The sequence below is a fragment of the Aulonocara sp. 'chitande type north' Nkhata Bay genome, linkage group LG3 (assembly GCF_057382095.1).
Source record: "Aulonocara sp. 'chitande type north' Nkhata Bay isolate Kocher_YH1m ecotype deep benthic linkage group LG3, A_spYH_male_GT1.1, whole genome shotgun sequence".
NCBI classification, from domain to species: domain Eukaryota; kingdom Metazoa; phylum Chordata; class Actinopteri; order Cichliformes; family Cichlidae; genus Aulonocara; species Aulonocara sp. 'chitande type north' Nkhata Bay.
Window position 1 is genome coordinate 68,189,111 of NC_141346.1, and position 21,423 is coordinate 68,210,533.

Here is a 21,423-nt window from a genome sequence, read left to right on the forward strand (position 1 = left end):
CAGTAGTCTTGGCTTAGAAGCAACCATAGAAAGTCAATAACATGCCATGACCTCAAGCGACATGGGTGAAAAAATCACGACTTGGAAGCAGGCTGTTGGTGGAACTCCACCTGCATAGGTGGCTTCTGATCAGTAGGAGCTTCCAAGAGTTGGCTTTCATTGGTACAGCTTGAAGTAATTTCTTGTAAACACACATTTCTCTTGTGTTCTTAACAGTTCTTCCACCCTCTTTTTTGGTATATTAGTCAACAAAAGGATCAGTTTGCACACAAGTTGTAGGCCGGTTAGCTCAGCTGGTCAGAGCGTGGTGCTAATAACGCCAAGGTCATGGGTTCAATCCCCATACTGGCCATTCCAGCAGCCATCCAAGGTGCTGTCTGGTGATAGATTGTGGATTTTATTTGGTGCGATCCAAGAAAAAACCTCTGCCAACTTCCAGGTGAGTGATGTACGCAACTACAAATGACAGCAAACCACAAAATTCACTGACACATGACACGCTAATGAATACATTACATGCTTAGCTACAATCTCCAAATCACTTTTCCAGCTACTTTCTGGATAAATCACTCATTTCCAAAGTCTGACACAGCATACTGCATCAAAAACTGCTGCTTTATATCCTCACCTATCGACCCTAACAGTAGAAGACGCACACCATGTATTGTTTTGTGGCAAATTTCGTCTTAAAGCATTTTTTGTAAGTCAACAGAAGAGTTTTTTTTCCCACTATGTTGAAGTAATTTCTTGTAAACACACATTTCTCTTGTGTTCTTAACAGTTCTTCCACCCTCTTTTTTGGTATATTAGACAAAAAAAGGTGTCGGTTTAGGCACAAGTTGTGGGCCGGTTAGCTCAGCTGGTCAGAGCGTGGTGCTAATAACGCCAAAGTCATGGGTTCAATCCCCATACTGGCCATTCCAGTATGGAAGGTGCTGTCTCATGGTAGACTGTGGTTTTGTTTGGTGGGATCCAAGAAAAAAACTTCTGCCAACTTCCAGGTGACAGATCGGGCCACGTAAGCTTTATGACGTCCATTGGCAGTTGATACTCTGGCTTAGTGGGTGGATCCACTGTGCATGTGGCAAGTAGGACTACGTTTTTAAGAGCTTGATACATGGGAGAAATTCTGTGGCATGCACTTATTTCAAGCAACAATCAATTATTTCAAGCAAGAATCAAGCAATATCCACCAGCCACGTGACCAACCCAACACCAGCAGTTGGCTCAAGCAGACTCCAACGAACGTTCGTGAAAAGTGGGAGCTTCTGCCAGACCACGTGGCCTAACGGACAAGGCGTCTGACTTCGGATCAGAAGATTGCGGGTTCGAGTCCCTTCGTGGTTGGTTGTGAGTCCTTGAGGAGCAGGCATGCGTTCGCAGCATGCCAACCTCGGCTCCTTTGTGTCATCCAAAATTGCTACGCTGTTGTCAACTTCATGTCCTTCAACAGAGACTCTACGAGGCTCGAATGGCCAGGTTGGGGACTGAAGCCATGAACTTGGCCTTATCAGTGCCAGGCTCCAGTAGTCTTGGCTTAGAAGCAACCATAGAAAGTCAATAACATGCCATGACCTCAAGCGACATGGGTGAAAAATTTACCACTTGGAAGCAGGCTGTTGGTGGAACTCCACCTGCATAGGTGGCTTCTGATCAGTAGGAGCTTCCAAGAGTTGGCTTTCATTGGTACAGCTTGAAGTAATTTCTTGTAAACACACATTTCTCTTGTGTTCTTAACAGATCTTCCACCCTCTTTTTTGGTATATTAGTCAACAAAAGGATCAGTTTGCACACAAGTTGTAGGCCGGTTAGCTCAGCTGGTCAGAGCGTGGTGCTAATAACGCCAAGGTCATGGGTTCAATCCCCATACTGGCCATTCCAGCAGCCATCCAAGGTGCTGTCTGGTGATAGATTGTGGATTTTATTTGGTGGGATCCAAGAAAAAACCTCTGCCAACTTCCAGGTGAGTGATGTACGCAACTACAAATGACAGCAAACCACAAAATTCACTGACACATGACACGCTAATGAATACATTACATGCTTAGCTACAATCTCCAAATCACTTTTCCAGCTACTTTCTGGATAAATCACTCATTTCCAAAGTCTGACACAGCATACTGCATCAAAAACTGCTGCTTTATATCCTCACCTATCGACCCTAACAGTAGAAGACGCACACCATGTATTGTTTTGTGGCAAATTTCTTCTTAAAGCATTTTTTGTAAGTCAACAGAAGAGTTTTTTTTCCCACTATGTTGAAGTAATTTCTTGTAAACACACATTTCTCTTGTGTTCTTAACAGTTCTTCCACCCTCTTTTTTGGTATATTAGACAAAAAAAGGTGTCGGTTTAGGCACAAGTTGTGGGCCGGTTAGCTCAGCTGGTCAGAGCGTGGTGCTAATAACGCCAAAGTCATGGGTTCCATCACCATACTGGCCATTCCAGTATGGAAGGTGCTGTCTCATGGTAGACTGTGGTTTTGTTTGGTGGGATCCAAGAAAAAAACTTCTGCCAACTTCCAGGTGACAGATCGGGCCACGTAAGCTTTATGACGTCCATTGGCAGTTGATACTCTGGCTTAGTGGGTGGATCCACTGTGCATGTGGCAGGTAGGACTACGTTTTTAAGAGCTTGATACATGGGAGAAATTCTGTGGCATGCACTTATTTCAAGCAACAATCAATTATTTCAAGCAACAATCAAGCAATATCCACCAGCCACGTGACCAACCCAACACCAGCAGTTGGCTCAAGCAGACTCCAACGAACGTTCGTGAAAAGTGGGAGCTTCTGCCAGACCACGTGGCCTAACGGACAAGGCGTCTGACTTCGGATCAGAAGATTGAGGGTTCGAGTCCCTTCGTGGTTGGTTGTGAGTCCTTGAGGAGCAGGCATGCGTTCGCAGCATGCCAACCTCGGCTCCTTTGTGTCATCCAAAATTGCTACGCTGTTGTCAACTTCATGTCCTTCAACAGAGATTCTACGAGGCTCGAATGGCCAGGTTGGGGACTGAAGCCATGAACTTGGCCTTATCAGTGCCAGGCTCCAGTAGTCTTGGCTTAGAAGCAACCATAGAAAGTCAATAACATGCCATGACCTCAAGCGACATGGGTGAAAAAATCACGACTTGGAAGCAGGCTGTTGGTGGAACTCCACCTGCATAGGTGGCTTCTGATCAGTAGGAGCTTCCAAGAGTTGGCTTTCATTGGTACAGCTTGAAGTAATTTCTTGTAAACACACATTTCTCTTGTGTTCTTAACAGTTCTTCCACCCTCTTTTTTGGTATATTAGTCAACAAAAGGATCAGTTTGCACACAAGTTGTAGGCCGGTTAGCTCAGCTGGTCAGAGCGTGGTGCTAATAACGCCAAGGTCATGGGTTCAATCCCCATACTGGCCATTCCAGCAGCCATCCAAGGTGCTGTCTGGTGATAGATTGTGGATTTTATTTGGTGCGATCCAAGAAAAAACCTCTGCCAACTTCCAGGTGAGTGATGTACGCAACTACAAATGACAGCAAACCACAAAATTCACTGACACATGACACGCTAATGAATACATTACATGCTTAGCTACAATCTCCAAATCACTTTTCCAGCTACTTTCTGGATAAATCACTCATTTCCAAAGTCTGACACAGCATACTGCATCAAAAACTGCTGCTTTATATCCTCACCTATCGACCCTAACAGTAGAAGACGCACACCATGTATTGTTTTGTGGCAAATTTCGTCTTAAAGCATTTTTTGTAAGTCAACAGAAGAGTTTTTTTTCCCACTATGTTGAAGTAATTTCTTGTAAACACACATTTCTCTTGTGTTCTTAACAGTTCTTCCACCCTCTTTTTTGGTATATTAGACAAAAAAAGGTGTCGGTTTAGGCACAAGTTGTGGGCCGGTTAGCTCAGCTGGTCAGAGCGTGGTGCTAATAACGCCAAAGTCATGGGTTCAATCCCCATACTGGCCATTCCAGTATGGAAGGTGCTGTCTCATGGTAGACTGTGGTTTTGTTTGGTGGGATCCAAGAAAAAAACTTCTGCCAACTTCCAGGTGACAGATCGGGCCACGTAAGCTTTATGACGTCCATTGGCAGTTGATACTCTGGCTTAGTGGGTGGATCCACTGTGCATGTGGCAAGTAGGACTACGTTTTTAAGAGCTTGATACATGGGAGAAATTCTGTGGCATGCACTTATTTCAAGCAACAATCAATTATTTCAAGCAAGAATCAAGCAATATCCACCAGCCACGTGACCAACCCAACACCAGCAGTTGGCTCAAGCAGACTCCAACGAACGTTCGTGAAAAGTGGGAGCTTCTGCCAGACCACGTGGCCTAACGGACAAGGCGTCTGACTTCGGATCAGAAGATTGCGGGTTCGAGTCCCTTCGTGGTTGGTTGTGAGTCCTTGAGGAGCAGGCATGCGTTCGCAGCATGCCAACCTCGGCTCCTTTGTGTCATCCAAAATTGCTACGCTGTTGTCAACTTCATGTCCTTCAACAGAGACTCTACGAGGCTCGAATGGCCAGGTTGGGGACTGAAGCCATGAACTTGGCCTTATCAGTGCCAGGCTCCAGTAGTCTTGGCTTAGAAGCAACCATAGAAAGTCAATAACATGCCATGACCTCAAGCGACATGGGTGAAAAATTTACCACTTGGAAGCAGGCTGTTGGTGGAACTCCACCTGCATAGGTGGCTTCTGATCAGTAGGAGCTTCCAAGAGTTGGCTTTCATTGGTACAGCTTGAAGTAATTTCTTGTAAACACACATTTCTCTTGTGTTCTTAACAGATCTTCCACCCTCTTTTTTGGTATATTAGTCAACAAAAGGATCAGTTTGCACACAAGTTGTAGGCCGGTTAGCTCAGCTGGTCAGAGCGTGGTGCTAATAACGCCAAGGTCATGGGTTCAATCCCCATACTGGCCATTCCAGCAGCCATCCAAGGTGCTGTCTGGTGATAGATTGTGGATTTTATTTGGTGGGATCCAAGAAAAAACCTCTGCCAACTTCCAGGTGAGTGATGTACGCAACTACAAATGACAGCAAACCACAAAATTCACTGACACATGACACGCTAATGAATACATTACATGCTTAGCTACAATCTCCAAATCACTTTTCCAGCTACTTTCTGGATAAATCACTCATTTCCAAAGTCTGACACAGCATACTGCATCAAAAACTGCTGCTTTATATCCTCACCTATCGACCCTAACAGTAGAAGACGCACACCATGTATTGTTTTGTGGCAAATTTCTTCTTAAAGCATTTTTTGTAAGTCAACAGAAGAGTTTTTTTTCCCACTATGTTGAAGTAATTTCTTGTAAACACACATTTCTCTTGTGTTCTTAACAGTTCTTCCACCCTCTTTTTTGGTATATTAGACAAAAAAAGGTGTCGGTTTAGGCACAAGTTGTGGGCCGGTTAGCTCAGCTGGTCAGAGCGTGGTGCTAATAACGCCAAAGTCATGGGTTCCATCACCATACTGGCCATTCCAGTATGGAAGGTGCTGTCTCATGGTAGACTGTGGTTTTGTTTGGTGGGATCCAAGAAAAAAACTTCTGCCAACTTCCAGGTGACAGATCGGGCCACGTAAGCTTTATGACGTTCATTGGCAGTTGATACTCTGGCTTAGTGGGTGGATCCACTGTGCATGTGGCAAGTAGGACTACGTTTTTAAGAGCGTGATACATGGGAGAAATTCTGTGGCATGCACTTATTTCAAGCAACAATCAATTATTTCAAGCAAGAATCAAGCAATATCCACCAGCCACGTGACCAACCCAACACCAGCAGTTGGCTCAAGCAGACTCCAACGAACGTTCGTGAAAAGTGGGAGCTTCTGCCAGACCACGTGGCCTAACGGACAAGGCGTCTGACTTCGGATCAGAAGATTGAGGGTTCGAGTCCCTTCGTGGTTGGTTGTGAGTCCTTGAGGAGCAGGCATGCGTTCGCAGCATGCCAACCTCGGCTCCTTTGTGTCATCCAAAATTGCTACGCTGTTGTCAACTTCATGTCCTTCAACAGAGACTCTACGAGGCTCGAATGGCCAGGTTGGGGACTGAAGCCATGAACTTGGCCTTATCAGTGCCAGGCTCCAGTAGTCTTGGCTTAGAAGCAACCATAGAAAGTCAATAACATGCCATGACCTCAAGCGACATGGGTGAAAAATTTACCACTTGGAAGCAGGCTGTTGGTGGAACTCCACCTGCATAGGTGGCTTCTGATCAGTAGGAGCTTCCAAGAGTTGGCTTTCATTGGTACAGCTTGAAGTAATTTCTTGTAAACACACATTTCTCTTGTGTTCTTAACAGATCTTCCACCCTCTTTTTTGGTATATTAGTCAACAAAAGGATCAGTTTGCACACAAGTTGTAGGCCGGTTAGCTCAGCTGGTCAGAGCGTGGTGCTAATAACGCCAAGGTCATGGGTTCAATCCCCATACTGGCCATTCCAGCAGCCATCCAAGGTGCTGTCTGGTGATAGATTGTGGATTTTATTTGGTGGGATCCAAGAAAAAACCTCTGCCAACTTCCAGGTGAGTGATGTACGCAACTACAAATGACAGCAAACCACAAAATTCACTGACACATGACACGCTAATGAATACATTACATGCTTAGCTACAATCTCCAAATCACTTTTCCAGCTACTTTCTGGATAAATCACTCATTTCCAAAGTCTGACACAGCATACTGCATCAAAAACTGCTGCTTTATATCCTCACCTATCGACCCTAACAGTAGAAGACGCACACCATGTATTGTTTTGTGGCAAATTTCTTCTTAAAGCATTTTTTGTAAGTCAACAGAAGAGTTTTTTTCCCACTATGTTGAAGTAATTTCTTGTAAACACACATTTCTCTTGTGTTCTTAACAGTTCTTCCACCCTCTTTTTTGGTATATTAGACAAAAAAAGGTGTCGGTTTAGGAACAAGTTGTGGGCCGGTTAGCTCAGCTGGTCAGAGCGTGGTGCTAATAACGCCAAAGTCATGGGTTCCATCACCATACTGGCCATTCCAGTATGGAAGGTGCTGTCTCATGGTAGACTGTGGTTTTGTTTGGTGGGATCCAAGAAAAAAACTTCTGCCAACTTCCAGGTGACAGATCGGGCCACGTAAGCTTTATGACGTCCATTGGCAGTTGATACTCTGGCTTAGTGGGTGGATCCACTGTGCATGTGGCAGGTAGGACTACGTTTTTAAGAGCTTGATACATGGGAGAAATTCTGTGGCATGCACTTATTTCAAGCAACAATCAATTATTTCAAGCAACAATCAAGCAATATCCACCAGCCACGTGACCAACCCAACACCAGCAGTTGGCTCAAGCAGACTCCAACGAACGTTCGTGAAAAGTGGGAGCTTCTGCCAGACCACGTGGCCTAACGGACAAGGCGTCTGACTTCGGATCAGAAGATTGAGGGTTCGAGTCCCTTCGTGGTTGGTTGTGAGTCCTTGAGGAGCAGGCATGCGTTCGCAGCATGCCAACCTCGGCTCCTTTGTGTCATCCAAAATTGCTACGCTGTTGTCAACTTCATGTCCTTCAACAGAGGCTCGAATGGCCAGGTTGGGGACTGAAGCCATGAACTTGGCCTTATCAGTGCCAGGCTCCAGTAGTCTTGGCTTAGAAGCAACCATAGAAAGTCAATAACATGCCATGACCTCAAGCGACATGGGTGAAAAATTTACCACTTGGAAGCAGGCTGTTGGTGGAACTCCACCTGCATAGGTGGCTTCTGATCAGTAGGAGCTTCCAAGAGTTGGCTTTCATTGGTACAGCTTGAAGTAATTTCTTGTAAACACACATTTCTCTTGTGTTCTTAACACTTCTTCCACCCTCTTTTTTGGTATATTAGTCAACAAAAGGATCAGTTTGCACACAAGTTGTAGGCCGGTTAGCTCAGCTGGTCAGAGCGTGGTGCTAATAACGCCAAGGTCATGGGTTCAATCCCCATACTGGCCATTCCAGCAGCCATCCAAGGTGCTGTCTGGTGATAGATTGTGGATTTTATTTGGTGCGATCCAAGAAAAAACCTCTGCCAACTTCCAGGTGAGTGATGTACGCAACTACAAATGACAGCAAACCACAAAATTCACTGACACATGACACGCTAATGAATACATTACATGCTTAGCTACAATCTCCAAATCACTTTTCCAGCTACTTTCTGGATAAATCACTCATTTCCAAAGTCTGACACAGCATACTGCATCAAAAACTGCTGCTTTATATCCTCACCTATCGACCCTAACAGTAGAAGACGCACACCATGTATTGTTTTGTGGCAAATTTCTTCTGAAAGCATTTTTTGTAAGTCAACAGAAGAGGTTTTTTTCCCACTATGTTGAAGTAATTTCTTGTAAACACACATTTCTCTTGTGTTCTTAACAGTTCTTCCACCCTCTTTTTTGGTATATTAGACAAAAAAAGTGTCGGTTTTGGCACAAGTTGTGGGCCGGTTAGCTCAGCTGGACAGAGCGTGGTGCTAATAACGCCAAAGTCATGGGTTCCATCCCCATACTGGCCATTCCAGTATGGAAGGTGCTGTCTCATGGTAGACTGTGTTTTTGTTTGGTGGGATCCAAGAAAAAAACTTCTGCCAACTTCCAGGTGACAGATCGGGCCACGTAAGCTTTATGACGTCCATTGGCAGTTGATACTCTGGCTTAGTGGGTGGATCCACTGTGCATGTGGCAGGTAGGACTACGTTTTTAAGAGCTTGATACATGGGAGAAATTCTGTGGCATGCACTTATTTCAAGCAACAATCAATTATTTCAAGCAACAATCAAGCAATATCCACCAGCCACGTGACCAACCCAACACCAGCAGTTGGCTCAAGCAGACTCCAACGAACGTTCGTGAAAAGTGGGAGCTTCTGCCAGACCACTTGGCCTAACGGACAAGGCGTCTGACTTCGGATCAGAAGATTGAGGGTTCGAGTCCCTTCGTGGTTGGTTGTGAGTCCTTGAGGAGCAGGCATGCGTTCGCAGCATGCCAACCTCGGCTCCTTTGTGTCATCCAAAATTGCTACGCTGTTGTCAACTTCATGTCCTTCAACAGAGACTCTACGAGGCTCGAATGGCCAGGTTGGGGACTGAAGCCATGAACTTGGCCTTATCAGTGCCAGGCTCCAGTAGTCTTGGCTTAGAAGCAACCATAGAAAGTCAATAACATGCCATGACCTCAAGCGACATGGGTGAAAAATTTACCACTTGGAAGCAGGCTGTTGGTGGAACTCCACCTGCATAGGTGGCTTCTGATCAGTAGGAGCTTCCAAGAGTTGGCTTTCATTGGTACAGCTTGAAGTAATTTCTTGTAAACACACATTTCTCTTGTGTTCTTAACAGATCTTCCACCCTCTTTTTTGGTATATTAGTCAACAAAAGGATCAGTTTGCACACAAGTTGTAGGCCGGTTAGCTCAGCTGGTCAGAGCGTGGTGCTAATAACGCCAAGGTCATGGGTTCAATCCCCATACTGGCCATTCCAGCAGCCATCCAAGGTGCTGTCTGGTGATAGATTGTGGATTTTATTTGGTGGGATCCAAGAAAAAACCTCTGCCAACTTCCAGGTGAGTGATGTACGCAACTACAAATGACAGCAAACCACAAAATTCACTGACACATGACACGCTAATGAATACATTACATGCTTAGCTACAATCTCCAAATCACTTTTCCAGCTACTTTCTGGATAAATCACTCATTTCCAAAGTCTGACACAGCATACTGCATCAAAAACTGCTGCTTTATATCCTCACCTATCGACCCTAACAGTAGAAGACGCACACCATGTATTGTTTTGTGGCAAATTTCTTCTTAAAGCATTTTTTGTAAGTCAACAGAAGAGTTTTTTTTCCCACTATGTTGAAGTAATTTCTTGTAAACACACATTTCTCTTGTGTTCTTAACAGTTCTTCCACCCTCTTTTTTGGTATATTAGACAAAAAAAGGTGTCGGTTTAGGCACAAGTTGTGGGCCGGTTAGCTCAGCTGGTCAGAGCGTGGTGCTAATAACGCCAAAGTCATGGGTTCCATCACCATACTGGCCATTCCAGTATGGAAGGTGCTGTCTCATGGTAGACTGTGGTTTTGTTTGGTGGGATCCAAGAAAAAAACTTCTGCCAACTTCCAGGTGACAGATCGGGCCACGTAAGCTTTATGACGTTCATTGGCAGTTGATACTCTGGCTTAGTGGGTGGATCCACTGTGCATGTGGCAAGTAGGACTACGTTTTTAAGAGCGTGATACATGGGAGAAATTCTGTGGCATGCACTTATTTCAAGCAACAATCAATTATTTCAAGCAAGAATCAAGCAATATCCACCAGCCACGTGACCAACCCAACACCAGCAGTTGGCTCAAGCAGACTCCAACGAACGTTCGTGAAAAGTGGGAGCTTCTGCCAGACCACGTGGCCTAACGGACAAGGCGTCTGACTTCGGATCAGAAGATTGAGGGTTCGAGTCCCTTCGTGGTTGGTTGTGAGTCCTTGAGGAGCAGGCATGCGTTCGCAGCATGCCAACCTCGGCTCCTTTGTGTCATCCAAAATTGCTACGCTGTTGTCAACTTCATGTCCTTCAACAGAGACTCTATGAGGCTCGAATGGCCAGGTTGGGGACTGAAGCCATGAACTTGGCCTTATCAGTGCCAGGCTCCAGTAGTCTTGGCTTAGAAGCAACCATAGAAAGTCAATAACATGCCATGACCTCAAGCGACATGGGTGAAAAATTTACCACTTGGAAGCAGGCTGTTGGTGGAACTCCACCTGCATAGGTGGCTTCTGATCAGTAGGAGCTTCCAAGAGTTGGCTTTCATTGGTACAGCTTGAAGTAATTTCTTGTAAACACACATTTCTCTTGTGTTCTTAACAGATCTTCCACCCTCTTTTTTGGTATATTAGTCAACAAAAGGATCAGTTTGCACACAAGTTGTAGGCCGGTTAGCTCAGCTGGTCAGAGCGTGGTGCTAATAACGCCAAGGTCATGGGTTCAATCCCCATACTGGCCATTCCAGCAGCCATCCAAGGTGCTGTCTGGTGATAGATTGTGGATTTTATTTGGTGGGATCCAAGAAAAAACCTCTGCCAACTTCCAGGTGAGTGATGTACGCAACTACAAATGACAGCAAACCACAAAATTCACTGACACATGACACGCTAATGAATACATTACATGCTTAGCTACAATCTCCAAATCACTTTTCCAGCTACTTTCTGGATAAATCACTCATTTCCAAAGTCTGACACAGCATACTGCATCAAAAACTGCTGCTTTATATCCTCACCTATCGACCCTAACAGTAGAAGACGCACACCATGTATTGTTTTGTGGCAAATTTCTTCTTAAAGCATTTTTTGTAAGTCAACAGAAGAGTTTTTTTTCCCACTATGTTGAAGTAATTTCTTGTAAACACACATTTCTCTTGTGTTCTTAACAGTTCTTCCACCCTCTTTTTTGGTATATTAGACAAAAAAAGGTGTCGGTTTAGGCACAAGTTGTGGGCCGGTTAGCTCAGCTGGTCAGAGCGTGGTGCTAATAACGCCAAAGTCATGGGTTCCATCACCATACTGGCCATTCCAGTATGGAAGGTGCTGTCTCATGGTAGACTGTGGTTTTGTTTGGTGGGATCCAAGAAAAAAACTTCTGCCAACTTCCAGGTGACAGATCGGGCCACGTAAGCTTTATGACGTCCATTGGCAGTTGATACTCTGGCTTAGTGGGTGGATCCACTGTGCATGTGGCAGGTAGGACTACGTTTTTAAGAGCTTGATACATGGGAGAAATTCTGTGGCATGCACTTATTTCAAGCAACAATCAATTATTTCAAGCAACAATCAAGCAATATCCACCAGCCACGTGACCAACCCAACACCAGCAGTTGGCTCAAGCAGACTCCAACGAACGTTCGTGAAAAGTGGGAGCTTCTGCCAGACCACGTGGCCTAACGGACAAGGCGTCTGACTTCGGATCAGAAGATTGAGGGTTCGAGTCCCTTCGTGGTTGGTTGTGAGTCCTTGAGGAGCAGGCATGCGTTCGCAGCATGCCAACCTCGGCTCCTTTGTGTCATCCAAAATTGCTACGCTGTTGTCAACTTCATGTCCTTCAACAGAGATTCTACGAGGCTCGAATGGCCAGGTTGGGGACTGAAGCCATGAACTTGGCCTTATCAGTGCCAGGCTCCAGTAGTCTTGGCTTAGAAGCAACCATAGAAAGTCAATAACATGCCATGACCTCAAGCGACACGGGTGAAAAAATCACGACTTGGAAGCAGGCTGTTGGTGGAACTCCACCTGCATAGGTGGCTTCTGATCAGTAGGAGCTTCCAAGAGTTGGCTTTCATTGGTACAGCTTGAAGTAATTTCTTGTAAACACACATTTCTCTTGTGTTCTTAACAGTTCTTCCACCCTCTTTTTTGGTATATTAGTCAACAAAAGGATCAGTTTGCACACAAGTTGTAGGCCGGTTAGCTCAGCTGGTCAGAGCGTGGTGCTAATAACGCCAAGGTCATGGGTTCAATCCCCATACTGGCCATTCCAGCAGCCATCCAAGGTGCTGTCTGGTGATAGATTGTGGATTTTATTTGGTGCGATCCAAGAAAAAACCTCTGCCAACTTCCAGGTGAGTGATGTACGCAACTACAAATGACAGCAAACCACAAAATTCACTGACACATGACACGCTAATGAATACATTACATGCTTAGCTACAATCTCCAAATCACTTTTCCAGCTACTTTCTGGATAAATCACTCATTTCCAAAGTCTGACACAGCATACTGCATCAAAAACTGCTGCTTTATATCCTCACCTATCGACCCTAACAGTAGAAGACGCACACCATGTATTGTTTTGTGGCAAATTTCTTCTGAAAGCATTTTTTGTAAGTCAACAGAAGAGGTTTTTTTCCCACTATGTTGAAGTAATTTCTTGTAAACACACATTTCTCTTGTGTTCTTAACAGTTCTTCCACCCTCTTTTTTGGTATATTAGACAAAAAAAGTGTCGGTTTTGGCACAAGTTGTGGGCCGGTTAGCTCAGCTGGACAGAGCGTGGTGCTAATAACGCCAAAGTCATGGGTTCAATCCCCATACTGGCCATTCCAGTATGGAAGGTGCTGTCTCATGGTAGACTGTGGTTTTGTTTGGTGGGATCCAAGAAAAAAACTTCTGCCAACTTCCAGGTGACAGATCGGGCCACGTAAGCTTTATGACGTCCATTGGCAGTTGATACTCTGGCTTAGTGGGTGGATCCACTGTGCATGTGGCAAGTAGGACTACGTTTTTAAGAGCTTGATACATGGGAGAAATTCTGTGGCATGCACTTATTTCAAGCAACAATCAATTATTTCAAGCAAGAATCAAGCAATATCCACCAGCCACGTGACCAACCCAACACCAGCAGTTGGCTCAAGCAGACTCCAACGAACGTTCGTGAAAAGTGGGAGCTTCTGCCAGACCACGTGGCCTAACGGACAAGGCGTCTGACTTCGGATCAGAAGATTGCGGGTTCGAGTCCCTTCGTGGTTGGTTGTGAGTCCTTGAGGAGCAGGCATGCGTTCGCAGCATGCCAACCTCGGCTCCTTTGTGTCATCCAAAATTGCTACGCTGTTGTCAACTTCATGTCCTTCAACAGAGACTCTACGAGGCTCGAATGGCCAGGTTGGGGACTGAAGCCATGAACTTGGCCTTATCAGTGCCAGGCTCCAGTAGTCTTGGCTTAGAAGCAACCATAGAAAGTCAATAACATGCCATGACCTCAAGCGACATGGGTGAAAAATTTACCACTTGGAAGCAGGCTGTTGGTGGAACTCCACCTGCATAGGTGGCTTCTGATCAGTAGGAGCTTCCAAGAGTTGGCTTTCATTGGTACAGCTTGAAGTAATTTCTTGTAAACACACATTTCTCTTGTGTTCTTAACACTTCTTCCACCCTCTTTTTTGGTATATTAGTCAACAAAAGGATCAGTTTGCACACAAGTTGTAGGCCGGTTAGCTCAGCTGGTCAGAGCGTGGTGCTAATAACGCCAAGGTCATGGGTTCAATCCCCATACTGGCCATTCCAGCAGCCATCCAAGGTGCTGTCTGGTGATAGATTGTGGATTTTATTTGGTGGGATCCAAGAAAAAACCTCTGCCAACTTCCAGGTGAGTGATGTACGCAACTACAAATGACAGCAAACCACAAAATTCACTGACACATGACACGCTAATGAATACATTACATGCTTAGCTACAATCTCCAAATCACTTTTCCAGCTACTTTCTGGATAAATCACTCATTTCCAAAGTCTGACACAGCATACTGCATCAAAAACTGCTGCTTTATATCCTCACCTATCGACCCTAACAGTAGAAGACGCACACCATGTATTGTTTTGTGGCAAATTTCTTCTTAAAGCATTTTTTGTAAGTCAACAGAAGAGTTTTTTTTCCCACTATGTTGAAGTAATTTCTTGTAAACACACATTTCTCTTGTGTTCTTAACAGTTCTTCCACCCTCTTTTTTGGTATATTAGACAAAAAAAGGTGTCGGTTTAGGCACAAGTTGTGGGCCGGTTAGCTCAGCTGGTCAGAGCGTGGTGCTAATAACGCCAAAGTCATGGGTTCCATCACCATACTGGCCATTCCAGTATGGAAGGTGCTGTCTCATGGTAGACTGTGGTTTTGTTTGGTGGGATCCAAGAAAAAAACTTCTGCCAACTTCCAGGTGACAGATCGGGCCACGTAAGCTTTATGACGTTCATTGGCAGTTGATACTCTGGCTTAGTGGGTGGATCCACTGTGCATGTGGCAAGTAGGACTACGTTTTTAAGAGCGTGATACATGGGAGAAATTCTGTGGCATGCACTTATTTCAAGCAACAATCAATTATTTCAAGCAAGAATCAAGCAATATCCACCAGCCACGTGACCAACCCAACACCAGCAGTTGGCTCAAGCAGACTCCAACGAACGTTCGTGAAAAGTGGGAGCTTCTGCCAGACCACGTGGCCTAACGGACAAGGCGTCTGACTTCGGATCAGAAGATTGAGGGTTCGAGTCCCTTCGTGGTTGGTTGTGAGTCCTTGAGGAGCAGGCATGCGTTCGCAGCATGCCAACCTCGGCTCCTTTGTGTCATCCAAAATTGCTACGCTGTTGTCAACTTCATGTCCTTCAACAGAGACTCTACGAGGCTCGAATGGCCAGGTTGGGGACTGAAGCCATGAACTTGGCCTTATCAGTGCCAGGCTCCAGTAGTCTTGGCTTAGAAGCAACCATAGAAAGTCAATAACATGCCATGACCTCAAGCGACATGGGTGAAAAATTTACCACTTGGAAGCAGGCTGTTGGTGGAACTCCACCTGCATAGGTGGCTTCTGATCAGTAGGAGCTTCCAAGAGTTGGCTTTCATTGGTACAGCTTGAAGTAATTTCTTGTAAACACACATTTCTCTTGTGTTCTTAACAGATCTTCCACCCTCTTTTTTGGTATATTAGTCAACAAAAGGATCAGTTTGCACACAAGTTGTAGGCCGGTTAGCTCAGCTGGTCAGAGCGTGGTGCTAATAACGCCAAGGTCATGGGTTCAATCCCCATACTGGCCATTCCAGCAGCCATCCAAGGTGCTGTCTGGTGATAGATTGTGGATTTTATTTGGTGGGATCCAAGAAAAAACCTCTGCCAACTTCCAGGTGAGTGATGTACGCAACTACAAATGACAGCAAACCACAAAATTCACTGACACATGACACGCTAATGAATACATTACATGCTTAGCTACAATCTCCAAATCACTTTTCCAGCTACTTTCTGGATAAATCACTCATTTCCAAAGTCTGACACAGCATACTGCATCAAAAACTGCTGCTTTATATCCTCACCTATCGACCCTAACAGTAGAAGACGCACACCATGTATTGTTTTGTGGCAAATTTCTTCTTAAAGCATTTTTTGTAAGTCAACAGAAGAGTTTTTTTCCCACTATGTTGAAGTAATTTCTTGTAAACACACATTTCTCTTGTGTTCTTAACAGTTCTTCCACCCTCTTTTTTGGTATATTAGACAAAAAAAGGTGTCGGTTTAGGAACAAGTTGTGGGCCGGTTAGCTCAGCTGGTCAGAGCGTGGTGCTAATAACGCCAAAGTCATGGGTTCCATCACCATACTGGCCATTCCAGTATGGAAGGTGCTGTCTCATGGTAGACTGTGGTTTTGTTTGGTGGGATCCAAGAAAAAAACTTCTGCCAACTTCCAGGTGACAGATCGGGCCACGTAAGCTTTATGACGTCCATTGGCAGTTGATACTCTGGCTTAGTGGGTGGATCCACTGTGCATGTGGCAGGTAGGACTACGTTTTTAAGAGCTTGATACATGGGAGAAATTCTGTGGCATGCACTTATTTCAAGCAACAATCAATTATTTCAAGCAACAATCAAGCAATATCCACCAGCCACGTGACCAACCCAACACCAGCAGTTGGCTCAAGCAGACTCCAACGAACGTTCGTGAAAAGTGGGAGCTTCTGCCAGACCACGTGGCCTAACGGACAAGGCGTCTGACTTCGGATCAGAAGATTGAGGGTTCGAGTCCCTTCGTGGTTGGTTGTGAGTCCTTGAGGAGCAGGCATGCGTTCGCAGCATGCCAACCTCGGCTCCTTTGTGTCATCCAAAATTGCTACGCTGTTGTCAACTTCATGTCCTTCAACAGAGACTCTACGAGGCTCGAATGGCCAGGTTGGGGACTGAAGCCATGAACTTGGCCTTATCAGTGCCAGGCTCCAGTAGTCTTGGCTTAGAAGCAACCATAGAAAGTCAATAACATGCCATGACCTCAAGCGACATGGGTGAAAAATTTACCACTTGGAAGCAGGCTGTTGGTGGAACTCCACCTGCATAGGTGGCTTCTGATCAGTAGGAGCTTCCAAGAGTTGGCTTTCATTGGTACAGCTTGAAGTAATTTCTTGTAAACACACATTTCTCTTGTGTTCTTAACAGATCTTCCACCCTCTTTTTTGGTATATTAGTCAACAAAAGGATCAGTTTGCACACAAGTTGTAGGCCGGTTAGCTCAGCTGGTCAGAGCGTGGTGCTAATAACGCCAAGGTCATGGGTTCAATCCCCATACTGGCCATTCCAGCAGCCATCCAAGGTGCTGTCTGGTGATAGATTGTGGATTTTATTTGGTGGGATCCAAGAAAAAACCTCTGCCAACTTCCAGGTGAGTGATGTACGCAACTACAAATGACAGCAAACCACAAAATTCACTGACACATGACACGCTAATGAATACATTACATGCTTAGCTACAATCTCCAAATCACTTTTCCAGCTACTTTCTGGATAAATCACTCATTTCCAAAGTCTGACACAGCATACTGCATCAAAAACTGCTGCTTTATATCCTCACCTATCGACCCTAACAGTAGAAGACGCACACCATGTATTGTTTTGTGGCAAATTTCTTCTTAAAGCATTTTTTGTAAGTCAACAGAAGAGTTTTTTTTCCCACTATGTTGAAGTAATTTCTTGTAAACACACATTTCTCTTGTGTTCTTAACAGTTCTTCCACCCTCTTTTTTGGTATATTAGACAAAAAAAGGTGTCGGTTTAGGCACAAGTTGTGGGCCGGTTAGCTCAGCTGGTCAGAGCGTGGTGCTAATAACGCCAAAGTCATGGGTTCCATCACCATACTGGCCATTCCAGTATGGAAGGTGCTGTCTCATGGTAGACTGTGGTTTTGTTTGGTGGGATCCAAGAAAAAAACTTCTGCCAACTTCCAGGTGACAGATCGGGCCACGTAAGCTTTATGACGTTCATTGGCAGTTGATACTCTGGCTTAGTGGGTGGATCCACTGTGCATGTGGCAAGTAGGACTACGTTTTTAAGAGCGTGATACATGGGAGAAATTCTGTGGCATGCACTTATTTCAAGCAACAATCAATTATTTCAAGCAAGAATCAAGCAATATCCACCAGCCACGTGACCAACCCAACACCAGCAGTTGGCTCAAGCAGACTCCAACGAACGTTCGTGAAAAGTGGGAGCTTCTGCCAGACCACGTGGCCTAACGGACAAGGCGTCTGACTTCGGATCAGAAGATTGAGGGTTCGAGTCCCTTCGTGGTTGGTTGTGAGTCCTTGAGGAGCAGGCATGCGTTCGCAGCATGCCAACCTCGGCTCCTTTGTGTCATCCAAAATTGCTACGCTGTTGTCAACTTCATGTCCTTCAACAGAGACTCTATGAGGCTCGAATGGCCAGGTTGGGGACTGAAGCCATGAACTTGGCCTTATCAGTGCCAGGCTCCAGTAGTCTTGGCTTAGAAGCAACCATAGAAAGTCAATAACATGCCATGACCTCAAGCGACATGGGTGAAAAATTTACCACTTGGAAGCAGGCTGTTGGTGGAACTCCACCTGCATAGGTGGCTTCTGATCAGTAGGAGCTTCCAAGAGTTGGCTTTCATTGGTACAGCTTGAAGTAATTTCTTGTAAACACACATTTCTCTTGTGTTCTTAACAGATCTTCCACCCTCTTTTTTGGTATATTAGTCAACAAAAGGATCAGTTTGCACACAAGTTGTAGGCCGGTTAGCTCAGCTGGTCAGAGCGTGGTGCTAATAACGCCAAGGTCATGGGTTCAATCCCCATACTGGCCATTCCAGCAGCCATCCAAGGTGCTGTCTGGTGATAGATTGTGGATTTTATTTGGTGGGATCCAAGAAAAAACCTCTGCCAACTTCCAGGTGAGTGATGTACGCAACTACAAATGACAGCAAACCACAAAATTCACTGACACATGACACGCTAATGAATACATTACATGCTTAGCTACAATCTCCAAATCACTTTTCCAGCTACTTTCTGGATAAATCACTCATTTCCAAAGTCTGACACAGCATACTGCATCAAAAACTGCTGCTTTATATCCTCACCTATCGACCCTAACAGTAGAAGACGCACACCATGTATTGTTTTGTGGCAAATTTCGTCTTAAAGCATTTTTTGTAAGTCAACAGAAGAGTTTTTTTTCCCACTATGTTGAAGTAATTTCTTGTAAACACACATTTCTCTTGTGTTCTTAACAGTTCTTCCACCCTCTTTTTTGGTATATTAGACAAAAAAAGGTGTCGGTTTAGGCACAAGTTGTGGGCCGGTTAGCTCAGCTGGTCAGAGCGTGGTGCTAATAACGCCAAAGTCATGGGTTCAATCCCCATACTGGCCATTCCAGTATGGAAGGTGCTGTCTCATGGTAGACTGTGGTTTTGTTTGGTGGGATCCAAGAAAAAAACTTCTGCCAACTTCCAGGTGACAGATCGGGCCACGTAAGCTTTATGACGTCCATTGGCAGTTGATACTCTGGCTTAGTGGGTGGATCCACTGTGCATGTGGCAAGTAGGACTACGTTTTTAAGAGCTTGATACATGGGAGAAATTCTGTGGCATGCACTTATTTCAAGCAACAATCAATTATTTCAAGCAAGAATCAAGCAATATCCACCAGCCACGTGACCAACCCAACACCAGCAGTTGGCTCAAGCAGACTCCAACGAACGTTCGTGAAAAGTGGGAGCTTCTGCCAGACCACGTGGCCTAACGGACAAGGCGTCTGACTTCGGATCAGAAGATTGCGGGTTCGAGTCCCTTCGTGGTTGGTTGTGAGTCCTTGAGGAGCAGGCATGCGTTCGCAGCATGCCAACCTCGGCTCCTTTGTGTCATCCAAAATTGCTACGCTGTTGTCAACTTCATGTCCTTCAACAGAGACTCTACGAGGCTCGAATGGCCAGGTTGGGGACTGAAGCCATGAACTTGGCCTTATCAGTGCCAGGCTCCAGTAGTCTTGGCTTAGAAGCAACCATAGAAAGTCAATAACATGCCATGACCTCAAGCGACATGGGTGAAAAATTTACCACTTGGAAGCAGGCTGTTGGTGGAACTCCACCTGCATAGGTGGCTTCTGATCAGTAGGAGCTTCCAAGAGTTGGCTTTCATTGGTACAGCTTGAAGTAATTTCTTGTAAACACACATTTCTCTTGTGTTCTTAACAGATCTTCCACCCTCTTTTTTGGTATATTAGTCAACAAAAGGATCAGTTTGCACACAAGTTGTAGGCCGGTTAGCTCAGCTGGTCAGAGCGTGGTGCTAATAACGCCAAGGTCATGGGTTCAATCCCCATACTGGCCATTCCAGCAGCCATCCAAGGTGCTGTCTGGTGATAGATTGTGGATTTTATTTGGTGGGATCCAAGAAAAAACCTCTGCCAACTTCCAGGTGAGTGATGTACGCAACTACAAATGACAGCAAACCACAAAATTCACTGACACATGACACGCTAATGAATACATTACATGCTTAGCTACAATCTCCAAATCACTTTTCCAGCTACTTTCTGGATAAATCACTCATTTCCAAAGTCTGACACAGCATACTGCATCAAAAACTGCTGCTTTATATCCTCACCTATCGACCCTAACAGTAGAAGACGCACACCATGTATTGTTTTGTGGCAAATTTCTTCTTAAAGCATTTTTTGTAAGTCAACAGAAGAGTTTTTTTTCCCACTATGTTGAAGTAATTTCTTGTAAACACACATTTCTCTTGTGTTCTTAACAGTTCTTCCACCCTCTTTTTTGGTATATTAGACAAAAAAAGGTGTCGGTTTAGGCACAAGTTGTGGGCCGGTTAGCTCAGCTGGTCAGAGCGTGGTGCTAATAACGCCAAAGTCATGGGTTCCATCACCATACTGGCCATTCCAGTATGGAAGGTGCTGTCTCATGGTAGACTGTGGTTTTGTTTGGTGGGATCCAAGAAAAAAACTTCTGCCAACTTCCAGGTGACAGATCGGGCCACGTAAGCTTTATGACGTCCATTGGCAGTTGATACTCTGGCTTAGTGGGTGGATCCACTGTGCATGTGGCAGGTAGGACTACGTTTTTAAGAGCTTGATACATGGGAGAAATTCTGTGGCATGCACTTATTTCAAGCAACAATCAATTATTTCAAGCAACAATCAAGCAATATCCACCAGCCACGTGACCAACCCAACACCAGCAGTTGGCTCAAGCAGACTCCAACGAACGTTCGTGAAAAGTGGGAGCTTCTGCCAGACCACGTGGCCTAACGGACAAGGCGTCTGACTTCGGATCAGAAGATTGAGGGTTCGAGTCCCTTCGTGGTTGGTTGTGAGTCCTTGAGGAGCAGGCATGCGTTCGCAGCATGCCAACCTCGGCTCCTTTGTGTCATCCAAAATTGCTACGCTGTTGTCAACTTCATGTCCTTCAACAGAGATTCTACGAGGCTCGAATGGCCAGGTTGGGGACTGAAGCCATGAACTTGGCCTTATCAGTGCCAGGCTCCAGTAGTCTTGGCTTAGAAGCAACCATAGAAAGTCAATAACATGCCATGACCTCAAGCGACACGGGTGAAAAAATCACGACTTGGAAGCAGGCTGTTGGTG

General features: G+C 45.1%; 27 non-coding genes across 27 annotated transcripts; all 27 read left to right on the top strand.

Moving 5' to 3' along the window:
- Nucleotides 1-278: 278 nt before the first annotated feature.
- trnai-aau (transfer RNA isoleucine (anticodon AAU)) lies at nucleotides 279-352 on the top strand. The gene has a single exon. It is a non-coding gene; the product is annotated as a tRNA-Ile (tRNA).
- Nucleotides 353-1,274: 922 nt separating this feature from the next.
- On the top strand, nucleotides 1,275-1,347 carry trnar-ucg (transfer RNA arginine (anticodon UCG)). Its single transcript has one exon. It is a non-coding gene; the product is annotated as a tRNA-Arg (tRNA).
- A 455-nt stretch (nucleotides 1,348-1,802) lies between these two features.
- Nucleotides 1,803-1,876, top strand: trnai-aau (transfer RNA isoleucine (anticodon AAU)). Its single transcript has one exon. It is a non-coding gene; the product is annotated as a tRNA-Ile (tRNA).
- Nucleotides 1,877-2,798: 922 nt separating this feature from the next.
- Nucleotides 2,799-2,871, top strand: trnar-ucg (transfer RNA arginine (anticodon UCG)). Its single transcript has one exon. It is a non-coding gene; the product is annotated as a tRNA-Arg (tRNA).
- A 455-nt stretch (nucleotides 2,872-3,326) lies between these two features.
- On the top strand, nucleotides 3,327-3,400 carry trnai-aau (transfer RNA isoleucine (anticodon AAU)). Its single transcript has one exon. It is a non-coding gene; the product is annotated as a tRNA-Ile (tRNA).
- Nucleotides 3,401-4,322: 922 nt separating this feature from the next.
- Nucleotides 4,323-4,395, top strand: trnar-ucg (transfer RNA arginine (anticodon UCG)). Its single transcript has one exon. It is a non-coding gene; the product is annotated as a tRNA-Arg (tRNA).
- Nucleotides 4,396-4,850: 455 nt separating this feature from the next.
- On the top strand, nucleotides 4,851-4,924 carry trnai-aau (transfer RNA isoleucine (anticodon AAU)). Its single transcript has one exon. It is a non-coding gene; the product is annotated as a tRNA-Ile (tRNA).
- A 922-nt stretch (nucleotides 4,925-5,846) lies between these two features.
- trnar-ucg (transfer RNA arginine (anticodon UCG)) lies at nucleotides 5,847-5,919 on the top strand. The gene has a single exon. It is a non-coding gene; the product is annotated as a tRNA-Arg (tRNA).
- Nucleotides 5,920-6,374: 455 nt separating this feature from the next.
- Nucleotides 6,375-6,448, top strand: trnai-aau (transfer RNA isoleucine (anticodon AAU)). The gene has a single exon. It is a non-coding gene; the product is annotated as a tRNA-Ile (tRNA).
- A 921-nt stretch (nucleotides 6,449-7,369) lies between these two features.
- trnar-ucg (transfer RNA arginine (anticodon UCG)) lies at nucleotides 7,370-7,442 on the top strand. Its single transcript has one exon. It is a non-coding gene; the product is annotated as a tRNA-Arg (tRNA).
- A 445-nt stretch (nucleotides 7,443-7,887) lies between these two features.
- trnai-aau (transfer RNA isoleucine (anticodon AAU)) lies at nucleotides 7,888-7,961 on the top strand. The gene has a single exon. It is a non-coding gene; the product is annotated as a tRNA-Ile (tRNA).
- A 1,449-nt stretch (nucleotides 7,962-9,410) lies between these two features.
- Nucleotides 9,411-9,484, top strand: trnai-aau (transfer RNA isoleucine (anticodon AAU)). The gene has a single exon. It is a non-coding gene; the product is annotated as a tRNA-Ile (tRNA).
- A 922-nt stretch (nucleotides 9,485-10,406) lies between these two features.
- Nucleotides 10,407-10,479, top strand: trnar-ucg (transfer RNA arginine (anticodon UCG)). Its single transcript has one exon. It is a non-coding gene; the product is annotated as a tRNA-Arg (tRNA).
- Nucleotides 10,480-10,934: 455 nt separating this feature from the next.
- On the top strand, nucleotides 10,935-11,008 carry trnai-aau (transfer RNA isoleucine (anticodon AAU)). The gene has a single exon. It is a non-coding gene; the product is annotated as a tRNA-Ile (tRNA).
- A 922-nt stretch (nucleotides 11,009-11,930) lies between these two features.
- trnar-ucg (transfer RNA arginine (anticodon UCG)) lies at nucleotides 11,931-12,003 on the top strand. The gene has a single exon. It is a non-coding gene; the product is annotated as a tRNA-Arg (tRNA).
- Nucleotides 12,004-12,458: 455 nt separating this feature from the next.
- Nucleotides 12,459-12,532, top strand: trnai-aau (transfer RNA isoleucine (anticodon AAU)). The gene has a single exon. It is a non-coding gene; the product is annotated as a tRNA-Ile (tRNA).
- A 921-nt stretch (nucleotides 12,533-13,453) lies between these two features.
- On the top strand, nucleotides 13,454-13,526 carry trnar-ucg (transfer RNA arginine (anticodon UCG)). Its single transcript has one exon. It is a non-coding gene; the product is annotated as a tRNA-Arg (tRNA).
- Nucleotides 13,527-13,981: 455 nt separating this feature from the next.
- On the top strand, nucleotides 13,982-14,055 carry trnai-aau (transfer RNA isoleucine (anticodon AAU)). The gene has a single exon. It is a non-coding gene; the product is annotated as a tRNA-Ile (tRNA).
- Nucleotides 14,056-14,977: 922 nt separating this feature from the next.
- On the top strand, nucleotides 14,978-15,050 carry trnar-ucg (transfer RNA arginine (anticodon UCG)). The gene has a single exon. It is a non-coding gene; the product is annotated as a tRNA-Arg (tRNA).
- Nucleotides 15,051-15,505: 455 nt separating this feature from the next.
- Nucleotides 15,506-15,579, top strand: trnai-aau (transfer RNA isoleucine (anticodon AAU)). Its single transcript has one exon. It is a non-coding gene; the product is annotated as a tRNA-Ile (tRNA).
- Nucleotides 15,580-16,500: 921 nt separating this feature from the next.
- On the top strand, nucleotides 16,501-16,573 carry trnar-ucg (transfer RNA arginine (anticodon UCG)). The gene has a single exon. It is a non-coding gene; the product is annotated as a tRNA-Arg (tRNA).
- Nucleotides 16,574-17,028: 455 nt separating this feature from the next.
- trnai-aau (transfer RNA isoleucine (anticodon AAU)) lies at nucleotides 17,029-17,102 on the top strand. Its single transcript has one exon. It is a non-coding gene; the product is annotated as a tRNA-Ile (tRNA).
- A 922-nt stretch (nucleotides 17,103-18,024) lies between these two features.
- trnar-ucg (transfer RNA arginine (anticodon UCG)) lies at nucleotides 18,025-18,097 on the top strand. Its single transcript has one exon. It is a non-coding gene; the product is annotated as a tRNA-Arg (tRNA).
- Nucleotides 18,098-18,552: 455 nt separating this feature from the next.
- Nucleotides 18,553-18,626, top strand: trnai-aau (transfer RNA isoleucine (anticodon AAU)). Its single transcript has one exon. It is a non-coding gene; the product is annotated as a tRNA-Ile (tRNA).
- Nucleotides 18,627-19,548: 922 nt separating this feature from the next.
- trnar-ucg (transfer RNA arginine (anticodon UCG)) lies at nucleotides 19,549-19,621 on the top strand. The gene has a single exon. It is a non-coding gene; the product is annotated as a tRNA-Arg (tRNA).
- A 455-nt stretch (nucleotides 19,622-20,076) lies between these two features.
- trnai-aau (transfer RNA isoleucine (anticodon AAU)) lies at nucleotides 20,077-20,150 on the top strand. Its single transcript has one exon. It is a non-coding gene; the product is annotated as a tRNA-Ile (tRNA).
- Nucleotides 20,151-21,072: 922 nt separating this feature from the next.
- trnar-ucg (transfer RNA arginine (anticodon UCG)) lies at nucleotides 21,073-21,145 on the top strand. Its single transcript has one exon. It is a non-coding gene; the product is annotated as a tRNA-Arg (tRNA).
- Nucleotides 21,146-21,423: the final 278 nt, after the last annotated feature.